The 25,599-nt window shown below is 39.5% G+C and overlaps 1 protein-coding gene across 1 annotated transcript in view; it reads left to right on the top strand.

The window, feature by feature from the left end:
• The window catches only part of Cpne4 (copine 4), a 470,230-nt gene that overhangs the window by 185,183 nt on the left and 259,448 nt on the right, over window positions 1-25,599 (top strand). The window lies entirely within an intron of this gene.

Raw genomic sequence — 25,599 nt, forward strand, 5'->3', positions numbered from 1 at the left:
TGAAGGGAAAAAATGTATTTGTCCCTTCCTACTGTCTTTCTTCTGCTCACGCTGTGGCTCTGGCTAGAATGCCCAGTGCTTTGTTGAGTGGGAATGTTGATAGTAGCCATCTCACCTTGCTTCTGATCCTAGAGAGAAAGAAACTAGTCTGTCACCATTATATAGAATGTCACCTGCAGGTGGTTTAATAGACGCTCTTTGTCATGTTGAGGAAGTTCCCTTCTATTTCTACCTTGGTGAGCATTTTTAGTGTTGAATGGTTATTAAATTTTATCAGATTTTTCTGCTTCAGTTAATATGCTCATATGGACTTTTTTCTTTAAACTCTAAGTATGGCAAATTGCATTCATTGATTTTTGAGTATTGAACCAACTTTCATCCTGGAATAAACCCCACTTGGTCATGGTACATTACTCCCATTACGTATTTATGATATTTTGTTGATAAATTTTGTATCTATGATCATAAGGACTGTGGCTTAAATGTCAGTTTTATTTTCAAAGCCTTTAAAGTGTTATTCTGCTCTACCCAACTTATGCAGTACCCAGAGACCAATCTGATGCCTGGGTGATGTTTTATGTATAATCTAGCTCTAACATTTTTGCTGTATTGATTGTGCTCATTTTCATGCATGGACCACTGTATATGTATAGGATTTCACATACAGATTGAAGGATTCCTCCCTCTAATTTCCTCTTCTCAATGATCCTTTCCCCACTGTCCAGCTGAGGGGAGAAGGATCCAGAAGGGAGGTGGAGAGATGCTGTCCCTGTTTACATTGAAGGGCTGGATCATCCTATAGAGATCCACTCCACTCTGCCAGGGGAAGCTGGAGGGTCACCTCCATTTTACTGGCATTTGCCACCTGCAGTTGGGGATGGGTTGGGAATACTCCATTGCACAGACCCATTGGAGGGTACAGCCATTGAGGACAGGGAAGGAAAGGGTACCATCTTTATGACATAGCTGTGTTGACGAGGAATGAAAAGGAAATTGCTTCTTCTGAGGTGTTAATGAGGCAGGTGGGGTAAGAGGGTCCTCCCTGCAGAGCCTCCCCATCTCAGTTCTATGGAAAGAGGAAGCAGACTTCCTGGATTTTTTTTTTTTTCCATATCCTTTGGTAATTGCAAGGCAGCTGTAGCACCTAGATCAAAATATATATGAAACAAAAATATATAAGAAACTCACAACCAAATCTTCCTTTGCCAATGACCCAATAAATTTCTTGAGTTCATCTTTCAGAATCTTCTAGAAATTTGTTTTATGTATATCCAGAACTTTAGTTGAAATTAACAGAAGTAGACTGGAATAATGTGCTCATAACCATCTTAACCATTACATGAACCTATCCTTATACTTTTATTCCTAGTGAGATGTAATTTGTTTTCTGTGTGTATTATTAATTTTTACTTCTTCTTTTAGTTACTTGTTTATGTCCTTTGGCAAATTTCAAATGATATTGAAATGTAGTTCATAATATTTAAAATGAACACTTCATATATTTACATTTTCTGTTTGTTTATAATTTCTTTATTGTCAAGTAATTTCACCAGTTTTTTTTGTCTTTGCAATTTTATTATTTGTTTGTAAATATAGAGCTGGTTTTTTTTTTTTTTTTTTACTGTGACTTTTTGTTTTTATGTCCTAAGATAAGCATTTTTTTCTTCTTCTATTTTACTTATTTTATATTTAAATGTCAGCCCATTTTGAATTTATTTATATTCTGTGGTGAGAGGTGATGTAACTTAATTTTTTTTCCCCTCTAAATAGTTAATTGTCCCAGGGTCCTTGCTTACTTACTGATTCGTTCTTTCTTCACTAACAGATATAATTACTGAATGAATAAGCCCTTTCTCCTTCAAAGAAGAATTTCTCTGCCACCCACACCTCAATCCCAACAAACTCTCTCTTGGAATCTAAATAAGAAAATAAAATGTAACTTGTTTCATAAAAGGTGACCCAGGGAAAAAATCTACTTGTCTCCACTCTTCCACTCCGCCCACATCAATCCACATCTAAAGGAATAAACAAGTAAATGAACCAAGCAAAAGAAACAAGAAACATAATTTAGAAGGAGATAATTAAGACTGGCTGTCCCATGATACTAATAAAGGGAGAAAATGCAGGAAGATAAAGGTTATTATAAAATCTAAAAAGGGAATTTAAACCACAGGCTTTCACTGTAGTGTGCATTTTTCTCCCTCACTTTTGCCTCTTTTAAAAACGTGAAGCAAATAAATATTTATTGTCCTCTTATCTTTTCAAAATATGGAATTATAAAATGGGTGTTTCAAGGAGTAATTGTGTCTTTCTTAATTTGCAGATATTTCTTCTTTCCACTGAATTATTCAAATAATTTTAATTGACTAGTTTAACAGCTATATAAATATAAAGACACACATTAGCTCTCAGTTTTGCCCCTGCTTTTGCACAGATGGGGAAATTTACTCGGAATGTCGATTTCCTCTTGCCAGGATGCATGTGGCTCTGGCAGTGGAAGGAGGGTGCATGGCAAAATGTGGGTTACAGGGGATAATTGGAAATGCTGGGTGTTCTTGATGAGTCAGTGGTGACCTTTGTAAATCTCCCCAATTTCGATGAATTTTCCTTGAGTCAGTCAGCCCAAACCAAGTTTTACGTCTTGATTCTCGGCCAGCGCTCCCCGGGTGTAGATGGATTTCTAGCTATAGAAATTGAGAGATCATTCTGTTCCCAAAGAAATTTCATCCAGCTCCTGTCCTTTACTGCCACTCTCCATTCAAAACTGGCTAGGCTTGCTGTCTCCGTCCATTCATGAGGATATACCAAAACACTGTAAACTGGGTGGCCTGTCAACAGCAGAAATTTATTTCTCACGGTTCTGTGGACTGGAAAACCCAAGGTCAAGGTAACAGTAGATTCAGTGCCTGATGAGGGGGCACTTCCTGAATCACAGAGGGCACCTTCTTGCTGAGTTCTCAAGGTGCAAGGAAGCCCTCTGAGGTTTCTTTTAGAAGGACATTAGTTCTATTCCTGAGGGCTATGCCTTCATGAATCATTTATAAAGAGCCCTACTTCCTAATACTTTGGTAGTTAGGATTGCAACATATAATTTTTTTTTTTTTTTGATACCAGGGATTGAACCCAAGGGTGCTTAACCACTGAGCCACATCCCCAGCCCTTTTTATTTTTTATTTTGAGACAGGGTCCCCCTAGGTTGCTTACAGCCTCACTAAGTTGATGAGGCTGGCTTCGAAACTGCAATCCTCCTGCCTCAGCCTCCAGAGCCACCATGCCTGGTTCAACATATACATTTTGAAGAGACACCAAAATTCAATTTATAGTATTCTGCATTTGACCCCTCAAATTCACATACTTCTCACATGCAAAATACATTGGTTACGTCCAAACAGCCCCAGACATATCAACTCCAAAGTCTAAAATTCAAAGTCTCATCTAATTTCACCTAAATCAGATAGAGGCAAGTCTCAAGATACAATTCATCCTGAGGCAGATTTCTCTCCAGCTTTGAACCTGTGAAATCAGAATAAATACTTCCAAGCTACGATAGTGGGCAGAGGTAGGAAGGAAAGACATTTCTATTTTAAAAGGGAGAAATGGGAAAGAAGAAAGAGGTAAAGAATCCAAGTGAGTCCAAACTCCAAAGCAAAATCCGAGCATCCCTAAGCAGCCAGAGAAACCCTCTTTGGCTCTGTTTTTGCCCTCCAGGCCTCTAAGTCCTCCTCTGTGTCCCCAGGACTCTGCTGCACACCTCTGGGAAGAGACTGGCTTGTTGAAAGTAAGGCCGTGGTTTCCCCTTTCAAAACCCAGGAGGTGGGCCTTCCTGGTGTTCTTCTCTTAGCTTGAAGAAGAGTACACTCACTCCATGGTTCTCCTGTAAAAATTCAGGAAATCTAACAGCTCTCCCTCATTCCTTACCCTCTCCATCACATTTAAGTTCGATTTTAGCATATGCATTTCAGCAGGACACAAACATTCAGTCCACAACACTTGCCATTTAAGAATATCCGCCACAAACCCCTATAAAACTATAATGACATCTAATATATGGTGATTACAAAGTATAAACCATAAACACATTAAAGAAAACCTTGAACTCTTTTTTAATTTTTTAATTTTTTTATTTTTCGGACTGCATTTTGATCCATTGCACACAAATGGGATACAACCTTTCCTTTCTATGGTTGTGCGCAAGAAAACCTCGAACTCTTGACAGTGAAGACTCAGGATAGCCTGACTGATCAGGGAGGATTTGGGTCATTGAAATTAATGGCCAAGAATCTTTTTTGACTGAGAAGGGGATTAACGTCAAAATGCTTGCTTTGTGCGTTTCCATATGTTGTCCTGTGACTGTCACATCTGTATAACGGAGGCATTTCTAGTCTCACATCGCAGAAGAAGGAAAATGCGACTTGGGGAGATTGCCTCTGGCTCAGGGTGACAGCATCAGTAAGCAAGGCGGTCAGCATTTAAATCCAGATGTTGGACAGTGAAGGGCACACTAACTGCCATATGGTGCCAGTGACACAGCAGAAGATTTTAGGAGAAATCCAGACATATTGAATCTCACTCCTTTCTATCCTGATGATGGCAAAAAGGTAGTTGGGAGTTATATGTTTTCATCCCTTTTAAACATTTTATGTTTTCCATTTTCAACAAGAATATACCTCTGACTCAGAGCATTGGCCTGGCAACAGTATCTAGCTGTACTTTAACACTTTGAAAACTTCTTGTTATGTGTGTGCCTGTGTGTGTGTGTGTGTGTGTTTATTGTTCTCTTTATGGCAAGTGGAAAAGCCTTTTCATTAGTGGTAGTTATGCAAAGTTTCAGCATTATATACATATATTTTATATATATGTAATTATTCATATGTGACTTTAAAGAAAAGGCAACATCTATGTTCAACCGTTAGTGGTATGGGAAAGATCGATGTAGGGAAGCATGCTGTTGCAGGTGTGATTCATAAATTCTTAGAACAGTGTTAATGCTTGAACGATGTGATGTATGAGCCCTTCCTTAAGGAATTCTCAGCATTCATCCTGTGCCTTAGACACTACATTTGAAAAATAGCAGTGCCAGAACATGAGAATGCTTTTTCCCACACAGTAAAGAAAAGCTCATTGTTCTGGATTTTGATATTCCAGCAATGTTATATACTAGTTGACCTGCCAAGTAAATTGTGGGTTTTCTTCCTTGAAAAACCTTCCTCCAAGCCCATGTGAGACTGACTTCTACTTGGAGTTCTACCTGGAATTTAAAGTTTGACCTGGAACAATAATTCTAGCAATATCTTCCTGTGTGTTTTGTAAATTTTTCCTTACTGACGCTTACCTCAAGGAAGACCTTCACTCCCAGATACCTTTGATGTAAGGTTATTCATTTCCTCCACAATTATTTATTCCTACTGTGTAGTAGACATTAGACACTTTTGGGATATATCAATAAAGAAAATAGATAAGAATTCATAGGGGGTGGCCTTTGTGGACCTAGTTAGAGAAGAGAGACAATAACTAATCTATGATAAATAAATAAGTAGTAGAAAGCTACAATGTGGTCAGAACTTTGAGCTACAGAAGATGGGGAAGCAAGGTATTGGGATTTGATGACAGTGGTCAAGGCAGGCTTCAGTGAGAGGGTGACATTGGAGTAAAGATTTGAAGGTCGTGAGTAAGAGCAAGGAAAGGGAACTTCCATCACAGTCCCAAGGGAGGAGCATGCTTGGAATATTCCAGAATATCAGAGAGGCCTGAGTAGCTGGAATGGAGAGCACAAAGAAGGACTGTGGTAGGATGTGAGTGTCTGGAAGGTAGCAGAGTGACAATGATCTCGTCTTCCACAGGAATCACACTGTCAGCTGAGTAGACAATAAACTGGGAGCATTATGGATGAAAGCAGGATGATGAAGTCGTAGTGCATTGTAATAATACAGGCCAGAGTGACGGTGACTTAGACCAGGGTGGAGGTGAATAACAGTTCTAATGAAAAGTCATGTTCTGGATTTATATGGTAGGTAAAAAATTTCTTCTTTTCTTATTTTTGAACCCAGGAGCACTTCACCACTGAGCAACGTACCCAGCCCTTTTTATTTTTTTTATTTTGAGACAGGATCTCGCTAAATTGCTGAGGGCCTCAGCCTCCGGAGCCACTGGGATTCCAGGCGTGCACCATATTTTTTACATCAATATTGATCACAACATTATTGATTTTTGTTAACTGGAGGATGCGATCATGAGCAGTTTTTGAACACTATGTGGTTCATATAGCATGACTAGGCTCCTAGTGTTTCCAGAAGAAAGTTTAGGTTGCTCCAATTAACACCCCTTGAGGATGTTTTTGATACAGCTAACAAATGCATGGGAAACCAAACTTCAATACTGACCCAGCAGTCCCCCCAAAAAGATGGAATCTGTTCTCTCCTGGGTCATGGTGGCTACGGCTCCAAAGGCAGTAAGCAGGACAAGAGAGAGGACTGGACTGGAGAACACCAAATCTGATAACCCCTGTCTGCATCTGGGAAGTCTCCCCTTGGGGCAGAATGAAATCATGGTAGGTACAGTTAGATCTTCAGTTCCTGGCTAGGTCAGATGTGGTCTTGAAGCACTCTCTGAGAATGGATATGACTGAGCTTTCTTTTCCAGCAAATAATTTTGGTGTGTACCAAATGCCATAGTCATGCTGCTGAGTGGGTCAGAATCAACGGACCTTGGGGTCAGAAGGCACAGGATTTGGGCCTGGTCAGTACTGGTGAGCTAGTAGGTCATCCAGCGGGTATGGGTTCTAATGAGGTAGCTCAGATGTGAGACAGCTTCTGTGTTGCCTTTCCTGGCAACACCGGACAGCCACCCAGGATAAACAATTTCTGTTGTCCTTTCTCCAGGCCTGCTCTGGGGTGGTCACGTACATGTGTGTGCACACGCTTCTCTTCCACTCTCCTTCTTCCCTTTCAGTGGAGGCCACCAGGGCCTCCACAGGTTGTCCTTGGTCTTTTTAACTTTGCTGTTGTCATTGTTTACCCCTTTGAAGGGATGGCATATTGGTTTACTGGCTGAGGTTTATACAATGATATATATGTTTTTTTGGGGGGGTTGGTCTTTATTGGTACAGTATGTTAATACATAATGTGGATTCGTGATATATTTATACATGCACATAACATAATTCAATCAATTCACTCCCTAGTGCTTCCCCTTTATGCCCCCTCCTCCCTCCCTAGCTCCCTTTCTCAACTCTGCTGATCTTCCTTCTGTTTTCATGAGGTACCTCTTCTAAGCTCCAAATACTTAGTTAATTCAGAAGAAAAAGGAATCTGTAAAATACTTGGATTTTGCATGTGTAACCAAGTAAGCTTAGATGATGACCATCACTCCTTTTCAAGGTGGTATGTGTGTGTCTCTATGTTTGCATGCACATAGGATCTTGCTAATTTTCGACTCTAAAAATTGTCACCTAGTGTTCTAACTGAAATCCAACATCATGTTTTGCTGATAAACAGTCTGGATGGCAGTGATATGTATCAAGCTATTTCAAGGACAGCTGACATGTAAATCCAATCAATTTCTCCCATTCCACTTGTAAAGGGGTGTCACTTATGATTTATTCTATCTTAGTATCTTCAGCATTTGTCAAACAGTGTCCCACTGGGCTCTTCACTCATTAATTTGTTTGATTTTTTTTTTAATAATGTAGTTATGGTGCCATTTCATAGAATTGTATAGTTGATATTCTGGGCCTCTTTTCTTGCATTAGATGCCTCATCAGGTCCGTTGGGAATTTGAATGTTAATTCCTGGTTCTTATAACTTTCCATCTTGTACTAATGAGATTGGGTCGTGAATAAAAGTGAATAAACTATACCAGTGAAATGTCAGTTTGGACAGTTCGGCAAAAGCATACATTTTGAATGACAAGTATTCACTTTTCTTTGTGTGCCAGGCATTGAGGTCCTGATACGGATACTGTCCCTACCTGCAGTTGTAGAATTCCAAATGAACGTTGATAAGGTCTGTTCTGGAGCAATGGCATTAAGAGGAATGAGAGAAACAAAGTTATGCTGCATAAGTTCTCAAGAAATATACCATTTCTCAAGAAATACCATTAATCAAACATTTTAGCAAAAGCATTCAAAGACAGGGTCCAAACCAAAAAATTAAAATAAGCCTTCAAGGAGACAAGGTGTAAACTCGACAATTCCCTTCCTTCCCATTCATCCAAAATAAAGAAACATATCCACACAAGGACTTATAGAAGAATGCTCATGACAACTTTCCTTACAACCACCAAACTGGAAACAATTCAAATGGCCTTCAACTTGAGAATAAGCACATTTTAGAATATGCATACAATGGAACACCACTCAGCAATCAAAAGAACAAAGTATAAAGCATACAATGACATGGGTAAAGCTCACAGGCTTTCTTTTACTAAAGAGAGTCAAATATTTAAAAAGTATATGCTGTATGATTCCATGTACATGAACCAAAACCAAGCAAAACTGAGTTAAAGGGATATAAATTAGTAGAGGGGATAACATGCTTAGATGATGGAAATGTTCTATATTTTGGTCATGCTCTTGGTTATATTAGTATATACATTTGCTAACACTCATTGAATTGTACTCTTTAAATCTGTGTTTTATTGGAGGTAAATTATACCTTCAAGAAAAAGTAAAGAACAGTGAGGGGAATAAAATTTGAGAATCATACAATAAGAAAATTAGATTAATTAATCACATTTAGAATGTAATCGGTACAATGGTATATTGATTTGTTCTAGATTGAAGAGGGATACTATCACTATATATATAGTCATATTTATCACTATATATAGGACATATATAGGATATATATATATATATGATATATATATATGACTTACTACATTAGGTTAATTTTAGTTGTCGCTTCTGTTTCTCTGCATTGAAATATGAGCTCCTTGGAGGAAGGAGTCACTAATTTACCTCTGTGGAGAGCATAGTGATTGTCTCAAAGAATCATCCTGGAACCTCTCATGTTATCATCCTAAGAAAATCATACAAGGAACCACGGTGACAATATGACTCCTGCAGGGCTTGTTCTAGAGCCACCCTGTACTTACACGTTGCCCCATCTGTGTCTGTCCATGTTTGACCCTTTCTTTTTTCATATTAATTCCCCATTTGTTTCTATCACAAATCTAACTTCAAAAGCATACTTCCTTCATTTCAGTCCCAATTTAACATTCTTCCTTATGATATATTTTTAAATAAGGCTCAAGACTGAAATGAAGTGCTCGAAAACATAATAGTCATTGTGGCAAAAATCTAAAAATTCTCTAGTGGATTTGAGTCACTCATTTCTATATTGCAGGGTGTTTGGTGTTATGGTTATTGTGTTTAAATTGCAACATGCTTTGTGTCTTGCTGTGCTACGGGCTATATTCCATTTGTCCATTGTTGTCTTTTTTTCTGTAGAAATAAAGTGAGAGGTTTGTACTGTAAGTGAGACTGTGAGACTGTCACAGCAGCCTCCATACTGGTTACTTTGTATTACTTTGTCTACTTTTTTTACTATAGCGTTTTATCCTTGAGTATGTGCACATTTAAGTTACATGTGTATTGAGGTAGGTTTCCATTTCTGGTGCAGCCAATGAGAGTTTGGAATAAATCGATCGTTTATTTTATTTAATTTTTTATTTGTTCTTTTTAGTTATACATGACAGTGGAATATATTTTGGCATGGAGTATAACTTCCCATTCTTGTAGTTGTGCTTGATGTGGAGTTACACTGTTGTGTATTCATATATGAACATAGGAAAGTTATGTCTGATTCATTCTACAATCTTTCTTATTTCCATCCCTCCTCCCTTCCCTTCATTCTCCTTTGTCTAATCCAATGAACTTCTATTCTCCCCTCCCCCACTCCTTATTGTACATTAGCATCAGAGAGAACAGTCAGTGTTTGGATTTGGGGGATTGGTTTATTTCACTTAGCATGATAGTCTCCAGTTCCATCCATTTGCCAGCAAATGTCATAATTTCGTTCTTCTTTATGGCTGAGTAATATTCCACTGGGTCTTTATCTGGGGAAGGGCACCTCAGTTGGTTCCATAGCTATTGTGAATTGAGCTGCTATAAACATTGATGAGGCTGTGTCACTGTAGTATGCTGCAAGTCGATCATCTTTATAATATAGCATCTGATTGTATAGTACAGCACATTTTAGGTAATCCAGTGTCTGAGCACAAAAGCAATTGGGAACTGAAAGGGCATAATGGTGCTTTTCTTTAAAGTGATGATCCTATGAGACATTTTCCTTTCTCCTTTCAAATACACGTCTCTGAGACTGAAGTTTTAGATACACTGATTTGAATCCAATAAGAAGATTTCTTAGGCTAATTCAAATTCTTCTCTTTTAATGTGACATATAACACGTTATGACTTCAGAGTACATACAACCATCTGTGGCAGCTGTTGAGAGCTCACAGAAGGATCCTATTGGATGAAAACAATTATGATGAGGTTTGGGAAAGAATGGGAGCTCAAAGAATAGGTGACAAAAAAAATTCTTCCTTTACGTAAAGTCCCTCTGTTCTGAGTGATCTGTCGCAGAGGTGTTCACCCACAGGGAAACTATAGAGGCCCTGCACGCATTGAATCAAAAAGCTGCTTTGAAATTTTCTCTGAGAAAGTGACTTCTAACCCCAGCTCCATTTGGCTGCTTTTCTCTTATTTTGACCCAAATGGTAAAAGAGACGGGGTGAGAAGTGGCCTCAGAGGTGGGCTGGGGGTTGCGGTGGGGATGTGGATGACTCAGGGAGGTGGAAATCTCTGAACAGAAAAATGAGACTTTTCTAAATTTCCTTCCAACCTGCCCTGAATTTCTGTGACTGTGGCTTTCATCTTTCTCAATTACAAAATGATCCCCAAAGCTCCTCTTTTCCCAGCTGTCCCCTGCCCATCCTCAGGTAGCTTAGTTTACATCCTTTGATTCTCGTGTTGTCTTGGCCAAAAGTTCCCTAGGTTTCCTCAGGTTCCATTAGATCACCGAGGGCCCAAACAACACACATCTGGACTGTCTCCCGAAGACCAAGCGCGCCGCTGAGCTCGCAGGCACGTGTGCGCCTGCGCGCACTACTTCAACTCCACTCACCACCCTGTAAAACAGGCCTCGCCTCCCCCAGCTTCAAGGGGAGAAAGAAAGATTTATAGGACTATATTCCAGAACCCATTATCTCTCCTTCTGTCCTATTCCAAATCCCTGAAGTATTTACTAATCTTATTTATTTATTTATTTATTTATTTATTTATTTATATATGAAATCCGGGACTTGTATTGAGTATCTGTTATATGTCTGTCTCTACACTGTGGATTTGAGATTTTATTAAATTCTAGTGTCCAAAAATATGAATTCAAGTATTTTTTTCCTTCAGGAATGAAAAAAAAAATTCAACATAGATTCTCTCAAAGCTTTTGAAGAACTCTTCATTTTTATGAAAGCCTTCACTGAGACCTGGGGCATAGGTTCTGGGCTCTGGGTCAGAGCCCTCTGCCATGCTAAGGGCAGATGACCCTCAGGTTTGCCTTTTGAGACTGAGCAATATTGAATGAAGTGACCAAGAGTTCACTGATCTAACCTTTATGAAGCCCAGGGACCTTGATGAGCCCTCTTCTGGCAACCTGAATCTGCAGTCACCAGTCAGGAAAGGGTCTTGCAACCACTCCTCACCTGAAGCTCCACTGAGTTGCTATCCCCTACCTTACGCTGAACTTTGTGCTAATACACACATCACACTCTTCAGTGCAAATCGGGGTAGGGCCCTGAGCAGCTGACGCTGGTGAGAAAAGAATGCCTTCTTGTCTATTTCTTTACTCCCATATTCTTCTTCAGGCAAAGCTCTGTCTTTAGACTTGGTTACTCACACAAGTTATGACTTTTTTTATTTGTTGATTAGACCTCAAAACAGTGAAAATGGTTTCATCAGTGTTTTGCTGTCAACTTTGAGGCTCATTTTTAAGGATTTGATATAAGAATTACTCACACAGTCTCTGTTTCTCTCTTTAAATTACCTTTGGGCAACTCGTCACTATGATACCACAAACTACTGAGGACACTTCATGGTCCCTGATAGGGTCCTGCTTCAGCAAAGTCATTTGACTCAGACACTCAAACAGGTTTTCTCCTGAAAACAGGTTTTGCCCCTGAGAGAAGTTTATGCAGATTTACTTTATGATAAAACTGGGACCCAAAGATGTTAAAAGACCTGCAGATCCCTGACTTGTATTAAGTTTATCAATCCTACCCTGTTTTCCACCATACCCAACAAAAGGGTAATATTAGGCAACAGGTCATGTTGTATTTGCAAAAATCAGTGGTGGCATCCAATAAAGACTAAAATTCTATCTTTTGATGATCTACTGAAGGGCCTTTAGGTAAGATGCCTTTCAAGTGATGGCTAGTTCTCCCCATCCCTCCACCCCCCACCCAGTGTTGGGGATTGAATCAGGGGACATTCTACCACTGAACTACATCCCCAGCACTTTTTAATTTTAAGATGAGTTTCATTAAATTGCCCAGGCTGGCCTTGAACTTGCATTCTTTCTGCCTTACTCTTCCAAGTAGCTGGGATTACAGGTGTGTGCCTCTGTGCCCAGAAGATAGCTTTGTGTTTTTTTTTTAAATGGTGCATTATAATTGTACATTATAGTGGAATTCATTGTGATATATTTTTACATGCACATAACATAAATTGGCCAATTTCATTCCCTAGTGCCTTTCCTTCCCCTTACCACCTCCCTCCCTCTAGTCCCATACTTTACAGATCTCCATTCTGTTTTTGAAAGATCCCTTTTTCATTCCTTTTTGTCTCTCTGGCTTCATATGACCGAAAACATACAACCCTTGACTTTCTGAATCTGTCTTATTATGCTTAGCATGATGTTCTCCAGTTCCATCCTTTTATGTCGCCAAATGACATAATTTTGTTCCTCATGACTCAGTAAAACCCAGTTGTGTATGTATACTATATTTTCTCTCCATTCATCCTAGACAGGGTCCCTAGTTTGTGAATTGTGCTGCCATAAACATGGGTATACCTGCATCACTATAATATGCTATTTCTTTTGGAACAACACTAAGGAGTGGGTAGCTAGATCCTATGATGGTTCCATTCCTAGCCTTTTGAGGACCCTTCATATTGATTTCTATATTTCTTTCTCTAATCATTGAGTTCTATATTTCTTTTTAAGTTACCATTATGCTAAAAATAGCAGAGAGAATGAACTGAAGAACTTTGGGTTTTGATTTTATAGAATCATGGAGTCAGGGTTAGATGGGGGTTTTCACATGCTCTTATTTAACATCTAAAGTACTGAAGCCAAGAGAGTTTAAATGGTTTGCCCAACGAGTTAGCTATTAAGGTTTCTGTCTTCAGAACAGAGAGCTTATGTATTGTATTATGTATTAAAGATTCTTAGTGTTAGGTTCTGTCTTCTGCCCTCTGGTTAAGAAAACAAGCTCTCATTCATTCATTTAACAAGAATTCATTGTAATCTCTGGGCTAGGTGTCTATGCAAGTAATCATGAAATATTTGCCGAACCAAAATCTTATATTCTCAGTACAAGTTTCAGTGTGCACACCAACACTTTCATTTCTTTTTCATTAAATAAGAGAAGAAATACCTGACTTCCTATACTCAATACCAGATTGGAGACAATATTGTTTTGATGTATCGTCTTATTTAAACTCTAAAATATATGCTGTGAATATTTTTGCAATAATGCAATGATGGAAGCAACTTTGCCTTTATACCTGGCCTTTAAGGAGACTGTGGTTACAACATGATTTTACAACTCCAGTTATTTTCATATTCACCAGAAGTTACCTCGATGATACTCCAAAACTCATCCTCCATCATTTGCTTTCAAGAAGGTTTTTAATTGCCACGAGCTTAGTGAAAATGAAAGTCCTGACCCTGCCTATATTCAGAACATGTGGTACATTTCAGTCCTAACAACTCAGGGTGTTGGTATCTGTATCAATGTGACAACCTCCAAAGGCCAATTTTTGGTCAGTAGCACTGCCAAGCTTGTGGCTCCAGGGCAGAGCCACAGTGGAAGGTTCAAGGGCTTTGTAGTCAATGTCAAATGCAGCTCTGCCACTTTCAGGCTTTGGGACCTCAGGCAGGTTACTAACTTTTCCAAACATTGCTTCAGTGAAAATAGCCCAGCAGCCTATCACACAGCCTCCTGCATAGTTATGTGGATAATTAACGAAGCATCTATTGCCGTGCAAGGCACACAGGAAGCTTTCAATAAATATTAATTTCCTTCTTCATTTTCCTGTATCAGAAAACTTGGGATGTATAGGAATAGGGAAATTATTTTAGAAATCCTGTACTGGATAAAAATAACAAGTTTAAGTATATGGAACAGGGATACTGTCCAAATGATCTGAGGTAGATGGATTTTTCTGGGACTGCAGGAGAGAAGTGGTGACCTGGATGTGTTACATCTCTGCGACCTGAATATCTGCTGACTCTGCAAAGGGCAGCTGGGCAGGCATTTAGTTCCCTGCACAGGTGCAGAAGCCAGCCAGCTTCCCAAGGCAGACAAGGACATAGATTTTGATAACTCAACAGCAAATTCATGGTCAAATTCTCTCCTCCTGGTTAACGAATTCTGAATTACCCAAGTTATGGAGAAGAGTGGATATTTAAAGAGAAAAGGGAGAAAATGATTATTTTCTGTTATTCATTCATCACTTTGGAAAGTGATCTATCTGAGCTAAGACTGGGTTATAGACAGTGGTCTCTGATGTTCCAAGGATCAGGGCAACCATGTTACAGACAAAATAAAAATCCTCTTGGGGAATTGTGTGTGTGTGTGTGTGTGTGTAGAACCAAATTCCAAATTTTGAAACCTACAGAGAGACTCAGGAATGACTCCCATGAAGGTATAACAACCAAATATCTTTTGTTATAGTCTGTCTAGAGATTAAAGATCTAAGTAATTTGCTTTAGAACTTGAAAGAAAAGCTTTATTCCACATTGCTGGCTTATGCCTGAACTCCATTGACTGGTAAATCCAGTTTGTCTACATTTATTAAAGTTTGGAATTAATTTGCTTCCCCTACCTGAGTTATTAGGAGTACAAGTAAAATATTAATTTCCCCATGGTACTGGAAATATTGACCAAGTTCTTCTTACTTCCTGGAAATGGTATTTAACATCACATTGTTACTGATAATAAGAAATAGGCAATCCCTTAAAGAGATGTTCAGAGTTGTGTCACGTTTTCCAATTTTCCAAAGGAATCTGCCTATCAAATATAAATGGGAGGCATAAGGATCTTGGATGAAACATAAAGTTCTGGTAAAAAATGGGGTTCTGAAAGAATTTGAGCAGCATAGTAATGCAAAACATAAGTTGATTTGGTTTGTGAGCATAAGAGTAAATGAGCTGAAATCTTAGAGTAGTTTTGATTTGCATTTCTCTAATTGTTAAAGATGTTGAACATTTTTTCATATATTTGTTGATCAATCATATTTCTTCGGTCAGAATTGCAAATATCAAGAATACAAGCAACAATAGGTGTTGGCAAGGATGTAGGGAAAAAGGTACACTCATACATTGTTGGTTGGACTGCAAATTGTTGCAACCATTATGGAAAGTGGTATGGAGATTCTTCAGAAATGTGGAATGGAACCACCATTTGACTTGGTCTATACCAAAGGACTTAAACTCAGCATACTACAGTGACACAGCCATATCAATGTTTATAGTAACTCAACTCACAGTAGCTAACCTATGGAACCAACCTAGATACCCTTCAACAGATGAATGGATAAAGAGAAGTGGTATATATACACAATGGACTATTACTCAGCCATAAAGAGGAATGAAATTGTGGCATTTGCTGGTAAATGGATGGAGATGGAGAATATCATGCTAAGTGAAATAAGCCAATCCCCAAAAACCAAAGACTGAATGTTTTTTCTGATATGCAGGCGCTAATTTCACAATAAGGGAAAAAATAGATTTACTTTAGATTAGGTAGAGGAGAATGAAAGGAGGGGAGGGGATATGGTGGTAGGAAGAAGAGTAAAAGGAACCAGACATTAATACCCATATATGACTACATGACTGGTGTGAGTCTATATCATGTACACCCAGAAGAATGAGAAATTATACTCCATTTATGTATGATGTGTCAAAGTGCATTCTACTGTCATGTAAAACTAACTAGAACAAATAAAAAACGAAACAATGAAATCATAAAAAAAGCATGAATAAGCAAGCTGTGGTTGTAAGCATGGAAGTGTTCATGGTAGTGCACAGCTGCATTCTCCTCCCTAACACATCTCCATTTCCTTTTATGAAATGAACTCTCCCCTAGTCTGTGCAGCCAGAGAGAAAAATTCCATGTGACCTTATCTACCATGGAAACCTGCAGGATCAGGCTCTTCTGTCCTCTCTGGAGGATGGAGAGGGAGGGGGTATTTGGGAGTCATTCATTACTCTGCCTTCATCCACAGAATGGACATCTGTCCAGATCTCTCCCAAAAAAGAAATGGCTGGCTTCTTGTTTGCTGGCTCTCTGGGGATGTGTGGTTCTGCCAGTTCCCCAACCCAGTCCTCTGACCTTCCCTGGATTCCCTAAATCCACACAAATGCCCTTTGGTGCAGATTAGCCAAATCTGGTTTCTATTGCTTATAACCCAGAGACCATAACTGATCTAGATCTTGATTCTAAGCTGGTCTCAGAGTATATTACACCCCATCAATTAATGTCTTAGACTATCAGAGGGGAATTCTCAAGACAAAAGGGACTCTGGAGATCCAGTAATCCTCCCTCCTCCTCCTCCTGCAGTTCTCTGCAGGGTTGGGGGCGAGACATGGGTTGATTACACTTTAAAATGTGAGAACATTGTGACATAAAGGTTAAGTGAGTTGGCAAAATATGAGTCACCTTTCCCAACAAATGGGAAGAAAGGGAACACAGGTCCCCCAGATCCCTGTTGCTGGATTGTTGATAGGTGAGTTGATGTTGGACAAACAGGCATGGTGTGGCAAGAGGTACATTGGAAACCTGTCCAATATGATGTCCTTCCACCCTTGACTGCTGGCCAGAACTGGCTATTTCTACTTACTTTCTGCATTTATTTTTTTCAATTGTCAAATCGAAATAAACACTACCTCAGAATTACTGGGAAGTTTAAATGGGTGTAGATTTCAGAGCCTAGAACCATAATGGGATTTTTCTGGATACCAGAATCTCTACTAGTAAGAAATGTTTGTAAGGACTAAACACCTAAAGAAAATAAGGCAAACATTATTTGCATTGTATGTGATGGATATAGTGATGCAGCATTTCAAAGGACGTGTGGCCCAGCAGTTGAGAACCCTGTCAACTGGCAGCCCTTCGGGGATTGATTGCCTCAGCTACAGATAGCCCCCTGGCCCCGGGTCATGTCCTTCCGTGGGCAGCCCACATGTATTGACTGACAGGTGGGGTAAATGTCCTGGCCACTTCAGCCCACTGTCAAGCAGCTCTCAAGCCATATTACTCCAGAGCTTCCCCCAGGACAGCCAAGGCTGTCGTGGAGTCCTTATCTCTGTGTGACTTCTCCAGCCAGGTTCTGCTTCCTTCCCTTCCACAGATATTAATCCCCCTAAGACTCCAGATGCTAAAGTCAGAATCTGCTTCCAGGGGAACCCAAGCAACAACATCCCATATTGAGCATTTCATATTGACTCTTTTTTAGAACTTTATGAGGTTTCTATTTTCCCCCAATTGTAACAGACGAAGGAGCTGAGACTCAGGGATCAAGAAAATCATCTAAGTAAACAAAGCTGGGACTCAGATCCAGTCCAGTTTGGTTGCAAAGACCAAGTCTCTCAAGAGATTATTAATATACTTTTTTTGGCCTGAAAAAAACAATGTTCTCTCCCAGAGTGAGCAGCTGGGCTCTGTGCTTTGGGGCAGGGTCAGAATCCTACTGTCCACCTAACTATTTGGATTGTTACAGATGAAATTTCTTTTCCTTTTGTCTTTATTTCTTAACATCTTTCTCTACTCCCTGAGCCAATGCCTATTGTTTTAGCCTAAAAATAGAAAGTGTCAGCTTATACACATTTTCAAAAATTTCAATGTAATTATTTAAAAATAGGCTCCGAAATTTTTGTTTTCTCTCTATTGGCAACCATGGTTGCCATGGAGTTCAAGTAATAGATTGTGATGTTTAACACTGAATTAATTACTACTTCTCACTTCCAAGGAACATCTAATTATACATATTCATGCCAAGCAGGGTTTGGTTTTAAGGAAAGTGCACGCGCACGTGTGTGTGTGTGTGTGTGTGTGTGTGTGTGTGTGTACACAAGGTTTTTTACTGTACAGGACACATTGGAGAAGGGTCCTGGTTTGTGGTCTTCAGAACACTGACTTTTCCTCTTTAGTTATAATTCCTTCTACTAGATCTGGCCTGTGTTGAGATCTCTGTGTTCTTATACATGTAAATGGCTTTTCCTCCATGCTAATGGTGCCCTCTTCCTTTCATTTTGAAGATCATGGGGAGGTAAAGTACAAATATTTCTCCCATTTTCTCTCAGCCTAGTTCTCTTGGTTACATGTATTATGTGGTCATGACGTATGACCGCAAGAGCATGTGTTTCTTGGAATCAGGTATTTCTGAATCTGAACCTAGTTTTGCCAATTACTTGACTTGTGGGTTCAGTCTCAACAGGTTAATCAGTAAAATGGGGTTGAGATTATCTATCATGTAGAGTTGCTGCAAATGTTAAATTGGGTTTTAAATAAATTTAGCCAGGTGCTGCTTTTCTCAGACTTTAGTGTAGAAGACAGAGGTCTTGTTAAAATATAGACTCTGATTCAACAGGTGAGTCATAGAGCTCCCGAGGTTCTGCATTTCTAACAGGTTCCCAGGTGATGTGGATGCTGCTGGCCTCACTTTGAGTAGTGAGAAGTTAGACTACCACTGGGCACATATATGTGGTCGGTGCATTTGAAACTATTAGTATGAGCCCTTAACTGGTCCCTGTCCTATGTTTTGTGGATGGAAGAGCACAAGAATTCACACACATTTGCCAGATAGAGAAACTAAGGCTCAGGCCAGCATAACTCATAGTGTCCACAAGATGACCTCTGTTGGGTGTCTGCTGCTTATTGGAGCCTTACCCTGTGAAACTTCTATTTTTTTCCCTCTGTGTGCTGTTCCCACTCCTGCTGCTACTAATGGGAGTTACCTAAGCCAGTGTTGGGGAAAGAACATAAATCCTGTGGCATTTTAATATATTCAACTAATAATGCAAAATCATGTTTCACTGAAAAGAAATCAATTTCTTGACACCGACAGCACGGCATTGAGAGCTTTTTGCCTTTTGATTCACTCATCTGATGTCTGTTTTTTTTTTTTTTTTTTTAAAGTGGACTTGGGGTATTCATTTGAAAATGGAGTTGTGGCTCAAAGGCTTAGGAGACCTAAGTGGTTGCAATTGTGTACAGGGACATTGTGCATTTTAAGATCAGAATGTAGCCCCTTGCTGAAGAGATCCTGGGATTTTTACAAAGCTGGAGTTGGCAACCTTTCAGATGTGGGTAGGTGGTGTTTCTTTTATTTATATTCTTTTAGGGTATGTGGTAAAAATGCTTCTTATGTGAGAAGGGACCTTTCTGCATCCCTTTTCAGCGACCAGGGAGTGTTTCTCTCTTTAACTTCTAATGCAAACATCAGCAACACCATTTTATGTCTCCTAGCTTTGCTGGAACTTCTGTGCTCTTCGGGCCACCCCCTCTTCCATCATTCATTCTCTGCTGGCTCTTTTTGCTCCCTTGTATTGGATCTTGAACCAAGACTGATACATACCTGCCACTTTTTCCTGGAAAATTGGCCCTAGGCTCACTCGCACACACTGCTCACCAGAGTCCCTCAGCAGCAGGTTTGACCCAACATGGTTTGGTGCCTCCATAACTTCTCTGTTCTTTTCTCCTCTTTGCCTTTACTGAGGTCCATCCACATGGGCTTCCTTACTGGTTCCTGAATATACCAGGCACATTTCTGCCTCAGGGCCTTTGCTTTGACTGTTTCCTTTACCTTAAACTCTGCCCCTGCACCCACCTGGGACAACCCTGGTAACTCCCTCTTCTCTTTCAAGTCTACCTTCCTTAATGAAGCCTGCTACAACTATTCATTTAATTCTGCAAACTGCAAATGATGACCACCTCCATGGCCACATTCCTGATCCACCCACCCCGCAACCCTGCTTGACTTCTTTTTTCCCACAGGCCTTATAACCTATTCAGATGCAGTGAGCTACAGTTCCAGTAAAAATAACCCCTCACATCCTTCCCCCTTCCTGACATTGCTGATTTTGACTGACAAGGCCCTTTCCTCCCACATTAGGCAAATGTAAGTATTTCCAATCGGCAGAAAGACTTCTTCCTAAAGAAAGGGGTGAAACTGTTCTTCATCTTGATTTGGGTAGTGACTACTTAGGTGTACACACTTACCCAAACCCATTAAACAATGCACTTTAAAGGGTGCAGTTTGCTATATATAAATTATACCTCCATAAACTGGATTTGAAAAAAGAATTTAACCATCAACCTCTGGTCATGAGGCTGGTATGAGGTGGGCTGAGAGTATAGGGTATTGGTATTAGGAAGGTAAAGTTCTTCTTGGAAAATAGTGTGGATGAAGGGATCGATAATTTAAAATTTACATAATGCAAGTCACTCCCTCTGGCTCTGAGCACATGCCTCGCGATGTTCAGGATGTTGGTTCTGTCCTTGCTGACTTCTTTTTGCAGAATTCCTCTTCATCTAGAAATCCAAAGACCAGAAAATTTCATGTCAGTTTAGTTGTATCTTCTTCAGAAGAGAGTTGATTCCTGTTTCACTCCCACAAGGGGATGGGGATTAGACTCTATTGACTCTGAAAGCATCTAGTTTTCATCTGAAAGAAAAAGAAGCTCATGTTTCCTGTTTCGAAAATAGGTGAGGAAAAACAGCAAATGACAACTCTCCTCGTACTAATAACTTCCAAAAAAATTTCAGTTTAAAATGTTTCCAAATGAATCCGGCAAACCTCAGATGTGAGAGTAACGCTGTCAAAAAGGGAAATAACTGCAGGAAAGGGAAGACAGACCTAAATTCTGCTACCTCTGAAGTGTCCATGATGGTATGAAGGTCTAAGAAAATCTGTCAGTACCCAAGTATCCAGGTTAGCCCTGGAATATTAAAAACTATGGCTCTAAGTTTGAAAACCTATTACAATACCTATGGAAGCACCTTAAGTAACTGTAATTATGCTGAATTTTAGGAACTTTTTCCAAACATACTCCAAGTATTCTCTATAGATAGGTTCTGAAATCTTCCCATAATGGAAGAGGAGAGTTCATTGTTCAGTGTTCCATGGTTTAATTAAATTTCACTTGCACTAAACTCTAAGAAATATCATCAAGAAGATGTATTTGCTTCTGTCCTGCTTCCTCAAGCCGGACTCTGACTAGCAAATGTGATTCTCCAGCATGAGCACAGGAGATCTGGTTTATCCCAGGGGCTCTTCATCTGCATCCCCAAAGTCGACCCCTTTGCCAATTCTCAGCCTTTGGACCCCTCCACCCACCACGTTCTCCATGATATTCTCATTTTATTTACAATGTTATCAGTTTGTCCAGTTTCATGATCCCAGAGCCTAATACCTCATATCTTTCTCTAGAATGTCTGTGGTTACTTTCTGATTTTCATGCTAAATAATTCTTCCTTCAGATCTTTATATCTTATGGATATTTTTAGATTGCAACTATGTCCACCTCTGCCACCCACTGTGGCTCCCAACTGGGTCTGCTCAGCCAAACGATACATATTTAATTCTTCTAATCTTTCTTTATCCACCAGGCCCACCAGTCTCTTAAAATTGTGTTGCTCTTCTTTAGACCTCCTCTTGATTGTTGATGCCCTGTGCTCTGGCAGATTGTCTCGCTGAGATGACATTTGAAGGCATTGCTAAAAATCTCATCTCAGTATTTCATGCCTCAATTAAAAATAAACAATGCAGAAAGAACGAATCATGTGGAAGTCGTTAATGATGTTTGTCAATTATTTCCAGTTCTCTACCTACTAGAAACACAATAGAACTGCATTTCCTGGGCCCTATCATTGGTGAGCTTTGTGACTAACTCTGGCAGATGAACTCTGGCGGATGAATTACTACCAGATCTGGGAAACACTATCCAGAGTGCTGTCCAGAGTGCTGTCTTTTCCTCTGAACAGTAGCTGTTAATGTTTGAGATAATGCCCACTCTGTTAGTCTGATTTCCTTGAGACCCTCTCACCCGCCATGTTGTCCATGTAACAAGAACAAGAATGTACTCCAGGCATTTTGAGCCTTTGAGATTGGGGATCTGTTTGTTGTTGAGGAATAGCCTTGTCTGTCTCACTGATAGAGGACACCTGGTGTACCCTACAACTCCAGCATATACCCTTGTATAGAGGAATCTTCGGTATATGCGGCAGCTGGTTATAATACAGTTTGGGGTGTACGAACACTGCAGATCACTGGACACAGTGGCATATCAAGTTGGTACCTTGACCTAAACACTTGCCATTTATCAGTCAGACAGAAATCAGCCCAGAAGAGGTAGCATAATTAGAAGCTTTCGCCAAAGACATGGAGATCCAAGATACAGAAAAATTTAAGTGTCCCCATATTCCCACCACAAATTTTCAATGCCATGTTATGTCAGGTGTAATTAAGCACATCACATCTTAGACTCAGATAGTGTGACAGCAGCAGGAATATGTGTTCTGAGAGTTCTCATGCCAGAACCCAGTGCTTCCCAGCATGCAAATACTTCCTTCAAGTGCCACTGTTAGATAATTCTATGTAGGAATAGGACAGGTAAATTTCTCTTCCCCCTGGAGAAATGAAATATTTCTTTCATACTTAGATACAATGGAATATATTAGATAACCCAATAAGCCACTTTAAAAATTTTTTTTTACCATAATATCTCCTTGGCTCATGTACTCTACATGCATGTTTATATACCTGTGTGCATTATATTTATATTTTTGAATATATATTAATATTCTCATTGCATCTGCTATTCTATTGTAACCACTTTCATCTCTCTTTTCTTTTTAATCTTTATAAATTTGGAAACATATTTTACATGTTTGAATTTATATTATGCATGGAACTTTTGTTCTTTAAATTTCAGTTCCCATTATTTAGTGGCTTCTTTTTCTCCAGTTCTACATATTTTTCACAGATTTTTCTCCTATTTTCATTGAAAGAAATTTCATTAGGTTGAAATTCTATTGGGTTAAATGATGTGAAATGACCATGTATAGCTAAGTAAACAATTGAATCAACATAAAGAAAATTTTAAAACTATTTCAGTGGTCAAACATGCAGATTACTTCCAGATTTCCTTAAAATGAATCTGCTCTAAATATTCATTTGCATTTATTCTAAAAACTACCTTTGTAGTGTATAGTCTCAGATGTGAAATTACTGCCTAAAATATTTATTCTCTCCTTTATTCTCTCTGGTGAACTCCCATGTATCCTGCGATATCCAGCTCAAATGGTTTCCTCCTTGGGGAGAATTTCAGCATTCCCCTAGACTCTTCTGCAACGAAGTGCCTATTTTGAATAGATCACATCTTAGGTTCAGATTCTACTGTGTCTATATCATATCCATTGGATTCACAAGTGCTAAAAATGCTCTCCATACTTGTCTGCTTTCCCTGGCCTCTGAGCTCTTCTAGGGCAAGAGCTGTATGATACAATCCTGGAGGTTATTAGTGGTGCCAGTGGTGCTTGGAACTCAGTAAGTGCTCAATGTGTGTTGTAGGATAGAATGAACAAAAGATGGTGCATATTCTCAGGCACACATGCCCATGTGACATTTGATGTTTTTCACCTGGGCTATTGGTCTCAGGGCAGAGCTCAGAAAAGCTCAGATTCTTCTGCTTCTATCTGAAGAGGTGGAAAGTGTGCTTTGGGCCAGTTGACAAAGCAGCAGGCTCTGTTATCTTTGTTTTTGTCCCTGAGCACAGATTTCTACCTTGACTGGAGATTCACCTTGCTTTGCATTAAGCAAATACAAGCTAAATATTTATCTTTGACGTTTTCCCCCCTTCCTGAGTATTTGTTTTGCACCTCCGCTCCCCTCTCCACATTAAATCTCTTTGCTTTCATCTTAATATTTATAACTTTATTGATTCTTTTAATAGAACTGTACTCCCCAAACTTCATGGTTTTTTTCCTTTCAATTTGGCCAGTTTAATTTCTATCTTGTTTATTTCCTCTCAGGGAACCACAAACGCTGGATCCTAACTGTGGTCCTGGATGATTTAGACTCCAAGGGCAGAGGAATAAAATGCTCTCATTTGTTCTTTATAGCCCCAAAGATGACCAGGCAGGCAGCACACTGAAATTCCTAGTGAGCGCTATTGATTTCCAGACTTCCTTCTTAGACAGCTCACTCTCCCATACCTGAATATCAAGCACCCTTCAACACAGCCTTCTGTAAAACCAGGTCTCTACTTTTGCCAACTGATAGCTGTGTGACCTTGATCAAGATGCTTAACTTCCTTGAGACTCAGTTTTCTGACCTGGAAACTTACATCTACCATGTAAAATATGAGGGGATTCAATGAGATGATTCATTTAATATCTAAGCTTTTTAACACAGTGCTAACATGACCCCAGGCATCCCTGTCCTCTTTATTTTGGAATGGTGTCCTCTTTATTTCGGAATGTGTGCATTTCGATTCTCTATAGTAATTGTTAACTCGAGAAAATCTACATAATAACCTCCCTCTGGGACACTCAGAGGACTAAGAACTTTTATATAAAGGCTAATTTGAATAACACTCTCAGGGAAAGAATTAGAGGCAGCATTGGGACAGAAAGAAAACATGGAAAAGTAGACTTCTGGGGAACAGTTTGGAATGGAGAGTAGCCAGTTCAGTCTGTCCTAGGAGATCCTCCAGCTGGACATGAGCCTGTCACTGAGTTGTCTCCTGTTATTTCTCTTTCCGTGCCAGTGTTCCAGCCCAACATATTTAGTTTATTTCCAGGTATGATCATCTTATTATAGACTTTACTCCACTGTATTAAGGTATGATTTACATACAAAAAGCTGCATATGTTTAATGTATTCTGCTTGATGAGTTTGGGCAAAACCATACGACCTGTGAGACCATCACCACCATCAGGGTCATGAATATCCATCACCTCCCAGGTCCCTCCCACCTCCTTTATTATGATTAATTTTTGTGTTTGCCATAAGAATACTCAGCCTAAGAGCTACCCTTTTACCAAGTTTTAAGTACACAAGACAGTGTTGCTAGTTACAGGCACTGTGCTACCATGCTGTCTACTTATCTTATGTGACTGGAATTTTATGCCCTTTAGGGACACTTCTCCCTGTCTCCTCCTCCTAGTCCCTGGTCACCAGCATTCCACTCTCTGCTTCTATGAACATGACTCTTTTAGATTCCACATGTAAGTGAGGTCATACAGTATTTGTCTTTCTCTGACATATGTACATAAGTAAACACACCCCACTTTTTCTTTTCCCATTCATTG

This window comes from Sciurus carolinensis, chromosome 9 (genome assembly GCF_902686445.1).
Source record: "Sciurus carolinensis chromosome 9, mSciCar1.2, whole genome shotgun sequence".
Lineage (NCBI taxonomy): Eukaryota > Metazoa > Chordata > Mammalia > Rodentia > Sciuridae > Sciurus > Sciurus carolinensis.